Below are 6,398 nucleotides of genomic sequence, written 5' to 3'. Positions count from 1 at the left end.
TGTACACCGAGAACATTAATTTTTTGGCTTTTGTTTGATGTCTGAATGAACAGGCTGCTAACTGTAAAGAATCAATGTGGCAAGAGAAGCCATCTGGAATGATGGCATCTGAAAGCAACTTATACCTTTCTTTCATGGTTTTATTGCATTCTATGATAGCATTCTTCTTTGAGGTTCATTTTAACCAAAAGGGGGGTAGTAATATCCAATAAAACAAACAAACAAAAAGCAATATTGAAAAAAAAAAATTCCAGTTCAAAAGTAGCAGTGATGGTGCCCAGGCTGTTAACTGACTAATACAAGGAGTGATGACCTTGTGGAGTCTGTTAGTGATGAGGTCATAAAATGTGACAAAAAGAGATTGCAGTTTTTATTGTTCCATTGATTTCACCTTTTCCCTTTTTGATATGAAGTTCGCTAAAGGACTTTTTATTTTGTTACTCGCTGAGTCTAGGGAGTGTACAGGAAGAATGCTCTTGCTTTCTAATTGGTACTTGTGGGAGGTGTTCAGGCAATCTTGCTCCAAGTGAGAACTAAACTGCAACTTGCATCTTGCCTGGGATATGCAATAATAATCATAGTGGCCTATTCATTAGATGATATAAAAACATCAAGAGAAGATGGCTTTAGAATGCAATTATTTATTTTCAGGAGATTGTCTTGATTATATAAAGAGAGTTGGAACAAATATAGACCATTATTAGTGAAAAAAATACTGATTTTAGAAATTTTTGATGTCTTTTCATTCTATCCATTTGGGGTTTCTTATCTTAATATGTGACCAATTCATAATACAGACTTGGTGAAATACATACCTCACCAACTATGTATTTTATCTATATGTGCTAGATAAAAAAAAAGGGATCATAACAAGTATAATTTTTGTCATTACAAAAGTTCTGTTCAATCTCTTCTATTTTGTGTAATACAATGTTTATGACATTGAAGCTTTAGAAATTCATTTGTGAGAGACTAAAATTTCAAAATATTTTGGCATTTTTCGTATGGTTAGACTGCAATCAACCAGAAGACTCATCTGAGCAAAGTTTTAGAAATTGAACAATAACTGTGTAGTGGGCTCTATACACTCTCCCAAGGCAGAATCACTCAGAAAATATTACAACTGTCTAATCTTGAGCAAGTCATTTAATTTTGACTGTTTTCTGACTTGTAAATATGAAAAATACATTATTTTTATAGATCAAATATATTCTTTTCCTATATGATTTACAGATGAATAAATTCTTTAAAAATATCAAAATCCATCTAAATAGGTGAAGTTAAGTCAACTGCAAAGGAAAATATTGTCCATCGATCTTATCTTCAGCTTTTGCCAATAAAGTCAAGTGACACAGCAGTAAAAGTTCGCTGAGTGCTTCAAAAGCAAATAGGCATAGAGAATGTATGTAGGTATTATTAACTACACTATGTGCAGAAGTGAAATGAAGCTCATCAAATTTAAGTAATGTATTCAAGGTTACAAAAGTAGTAAGATCAAGGATAGAACTTTGGCATCTGATTTGTAAAATAAATTATTTTTCCATTATTTCTTGTATTCTGTTCTTTTTAAACAATGCAAGTTGAAAATTGCTTAAATGCAAGGTTGATTGATAATGTGTTATCAAAAATTTTAGAGTACATAGATTTACTTTCTCAAAGCATGGCTTATATTGCATTAATTAATCTGTACTTGAAAAACTTTCCTTAAAAACTAAAATTAAATAATTTATATATTCTATTTGGAAATGACCTCAGGGAATATGAATTTATAAGATAAGCTTCTTTTGGCATTTAACATTTTTATTTTGGGATCCAAAAACAAAACAAGCAAACAATTAACAAAAAAATGTGAAATAGGCTCAACAGATAATGTAAAGTCATCCTTTCCAGGAAAGCAGAAAGTAGACCCTACCACAAAGAAAAGACTCTTAGTCAATGATTGCTAAATTTAGAAGTACACTAAAATAGTATCAATTTAGCTTCTGAAAATTCTAGGTTTTATTCACTTCCCTGTGGTAACCATAACCATGTAAGTTAGGCTTCCTTACAATTAACCATCACCTAAAATATAAAAATCCATTAATAAGCTGACAATTATCAGATTTGGTCTTACTGGAAATTCTTAACCACAAAACTACAGTTTTTTTTTTTTTCCTTTCAATGATGAATTCTCTTAGTACGTCACTGCATTTCTGTAACCAAAAAAGAAAAAAAGAAAACCACAGCTATGCAAGTGGCTTAAACCCACTCTACTATTAGAAGGAAAACTATTTTGATTCTTCAGGAAAAAGTTAATTTTCATAGTTATACTCCAATAATTATATGATGCAAAGAACCAAATTACAGCAATGAATGAACATGCTTCAGAGAATCTGTGCATTCAATGTATTTGACAGGAAAACTATATTTAAAATGCTAGTTTAAAAAATTGGTCTTTAAAATATAAACCCTTTAAAAAAATTACTGAGTCTACCAAGAAAATACAAAAACATAAGTCTGTAAGTAAATAATAGTTGTGTTTAGGCTATTACAGTGCAGGTTATCCTCAAGGCTACATACATCCTGCTTCACTGCTGCTTGCACTATGCTGGGGTTTGCCCCTTCTTTGGGTCATAGTCTGGATCCTTTTCCTCATTTCCTTATTCTTCCCCTTCCTCATCTGCTTCTTCACCTTCTTCATCATAATCATCATCCTCATCTTCAATAGCTTCTCCAGTAAAGTACAACACCTATCTTGGAATTATACACTCACATAAAAAGTGATCAATTTCAAAGTCTGCAGCAAGGATAGCTTCAGCAGCAGCATCCAGATCTCCACTCGCAGGAACTTCAGGAGGAGCAAAAAAATTAAAGAAAGAATTATTGGAATTATTGTTTTAGTCACAGTACGAACTGTCCCACGAGCCTTATGTTTCTGCTTCTTTTTGATGGTTTTCAAAGTGGCATTTTTTTCCTTTTTACCAATCTATTTGGCACCCTGTACAAACCATAATTTCTGGTCCATCAAATGAAAAGGGATCAGAATCATCTGGTTCAGATCTCATCCTGTAAGTCTTTCTCAACACTTCATCAGTGAAATATTCATTGGGTTCAAAGTGAAATTCTAAGATAAAACTCATAGGCTGACCAGCATCTGAGAACTTCATTTTAACGTCCTTCAAATGCTTCAGAATAGGTTAATCACTTTCCTGAACGATGTCACTGAGCAAGTCAACATTCTTAAAAACAGTCAAACAAAATTCAGGAATTCCTTTAGGATCTTCTTTTTCTTCATCTTTTTCTCATCTTTAATCTTGGCCTTTTCTTTCATCTCCTCCAAAATTTCTTCCTCATCTGGTTTCCATTCACATTCTTCTTCCGTAGGTTCATAAATTGCATTAATGATCTCAAATCGCTTATCAAATAGAGGTTGGTAGAGAACAGCATACTTCCTGTCAAGATCATGAACTCCCTCGAAGAATTTGGCTTCTATCTGTGCACATTTAACTTGAAAGTTTTTGAGAGCGTTCACTCTTCTCTTAATTACCCAAGGCAAGTTTTCAATGTATCCTGTTGGTGTGTCTAGCAGACCATCAAGTCTTTCTTGAAGGGCTGCAAGAATCGGAGGATTTTGCATCATCTGAACAGTCAACTGACGCGCTTTGATTTTTGGTTCTTCACCAGTTTCTTCTTCTTCTACTTCAACATCATCCAAATCTTGATCAAGTTCAGACTGTTCTTTGTTGTCAGTGACTGCCATGTTGTAAGAATTACAACTATCAGCGACTAATTCAGGGAATTAAGTGACCGAGCTGTGCAGGAGTGACTAAGGACACTGTGGAGGCAGGAGGAACAGGAGGCAGCGCCGTGAGTACACGGCGTTAAAAAAGCAAGATAAGCTTTAACTGAGGGCTTATACATTTTTAAGGTCACATAGCTAGTTATAAGAATTATAATGTAGGGCCTGGGATTTAGCTCAGTGGTTTCGCCGCTTGCTGCGCAAGCGCAAGGACCCAAGTTAGATTCCTTGTACCAAAAAAACCAAAAAAACCCACCAAGAATTATAACGTAAAACAAATTGTAAGCCATATTTCTAACTGTAAGATGAAAGCTCTTAATTTATAAAGCTTAAACATATGCGAATATAGCTATGAGATTTTATTGTTTACTGCAGAAAATTTTAATAAAATCATTACAATCCCCATGACCATATTCATTAAAATGTGATCTCTTTGTTCATTATATTGAGTAACCTAAAAACTCAATATGGAATATAATCTGTTTCAATGTGGGAAGCTTGCCTAAAAGAAAGAACAAAAACAAGAAAAAGAACTTGTAATGCAAAGTAAGTACTTCATTTCTTGGAATAAAATTTTAAAATCATAAAAATCCAAGTATTGAGAGCCCTGGAATCTGGCTACAAACTACTTTTCTTCACATAGTTCATTACACCCTCTGAGTTCTCCACTGCAGCTAGAGCCAGGCATTTTGCCCTGCTGGGGGCATTCATGTCCATGCGGTATGAACAGCATCATTAGTCACTCCATTCCTTTAGAGTAGAATGAACTGTACATTTCTTTAAGTTTTCTCTCTCCTGGAAATATTCCATGTGTGCACGTGCAACCTTCTCTGAGAAGTTCTAGTTGATCACTACCTTCTATGTGTGATTTGTATATCCCCTGATTCTTAGATAAGTTTCACCGTTTAGACCACTTTTGTGGTTTTTATCACAGGATACATCTTGCTTCAATTGCACTGAAGTCTCAGTAGTTCTCACTTCCTTTGTGGTCAGATGAGTTAACTTCCATGAGATAAAATTTTATCACAGGTAGGAAATAAGTAAGAAAATAAATACACTTAACTGATACAAAATTACATTCCCATGGCAACAGCAAACCACAAAGAAAGCATTTGAATTAAGTCTTTCTTTACTTCTAATCCCGTGTCTTTTCCTAAATAGCTCAGTGGAAATCCATGCTACACTGCTGTATGATTTTGTGCTATTGATTATCAATTCTAATTTTCTGGCAACTTTTTTGCTTCTAGTTGGTAGAAATGATTCATAGTAATCTCAACACACACACACACACACACACACAATCTTTTTAAATTTTAAAATAAAAACTCAAAATTCAAGGAAAGCTAACACCTATGAAATGGAACCAACAGTAACAGTTTCAAATGCTCAAAGAGACTGGAAAGTACAGAAAGAATAGAGTCCTGTCTAGTTTTATATAAATAGAAAGTAAGATCCATTTATTATATATGGAATTAATACCATGATTTTTCCAAGACAGCCCCATTTGCTCTTTTGTGGAGTATTATTATCATAATTATTATTCTGTGTAGAGAATTAGTGACAATAATAAAATATAGCAGTTAGTATATAGTGAATATATATTGAATTACTCTACATTGCAACTGTTTTCTTCTTATATTTTCTAATTTTTTCTAATAATTTTCCAATAGAGTATAAGCTTTTTCAATATAATGGAATCATCCTTATATTGTAGGTTATTACATACAGAATCTAATGTGTAACATATACTGAATATATCTCTTAATGAATGAGAAAATGCTTAATTTCCTTATTTATCATTATTTTGAAAGGAAAAAGCATTTAAAATGAAATGATAAAAATGAATAAGATAAATGATACCTAATAGACTGAAGAAAATCACCATGGTAATATAATTTATTTGTATTTATTGAAAAATTAAGTACAAAGAAGAATCTCATAAACAAATCACTCTTGAGGAATTTTGATAAAATCAAAACGACTATGCTTCTGTCTCTCTAGTATCTTAGCATTTGTCTAAAAGGATAAAAACATGTCTTTTTTTGGAGGACTACCAAAATGGCTATCAAAGCATAACCTCATGTGATATTCTTCCCTTCCTCCCTCTACCTTAACTGGCTGTAAGCTTAGTTTCTCCTTGATGCTACTCCTCCTCAAATTTACCTCTACCTGTAATAGCTGTTCCCAGGTAATAGCAGAGCTAGCTAGGGAACACTTGTCCTTATTATGGACACTAGCCCCTACTGTTTTATATAAAATTGCAACTGCCCTATCCCACACACAAGCAAGTTAGCACACACATTTTTCAATATTTTTCCTTCATAGTACTTAAAAAATATTTCATTACACTCATTACCCTCTAAAGTACCACACTATTTATTGCTTGTATTTCTGCAATCAGTGTAGGTTTCAAAATCATTAATGTGTTTGTTTTGTTGATATATCCACTGGAATTAGTACATAGTCTGGCACTTGGTAAATTCACAATAAATGACACTAATAAATTGATAGCCAAGTCATGGTTAGTTATTGTATATCTATATATAAATATTTCTGTTTCAGGGATTTTGTCATTTACCAGGTCATATTTTGATTTTGAATGACAGAAAGTTCTTGTAGA

The 6,398-nt window shown here is 33.0% G+C and overlaps 1 pseudogene; it reads right to left on the bottom strand.

Moving 5' to 3' along the window:
• Nucleotides 1–2,567: 2,567 nt before the first annotated feature.
• On the bottom strand, nucleotides 2,568–3,745 carry LOC101705965 (nucleosome assembly protein 1-like 1 pseudogene; annotated as a pseudogene).
• Nucleotides 3,746–6,398: the final 2,653 nt, after the last annotated feature.

This window comes from Heterocephalus glaber, unplaced genomic scaffold, assembly GCF_053883595.1.
Source record: "Heterocephalus glaber isolate CG9 unplaced genomic scaffold, H.glaber_assembly_v1.0 deba00001481, whole genome shotgun sequence".
Taxonomy (NCBI): Eukaryota; Metazoa; Chordata; class Mammalia; order Rodentia; family Bathyergidae; genus Heterocephalus; species Heterocephalus glaber.
The sequence above is the reverse complement of the archived record's forward strand: the minus strand, read 5'-3'. Positions and strand labels throughout refer to the sequence as shown.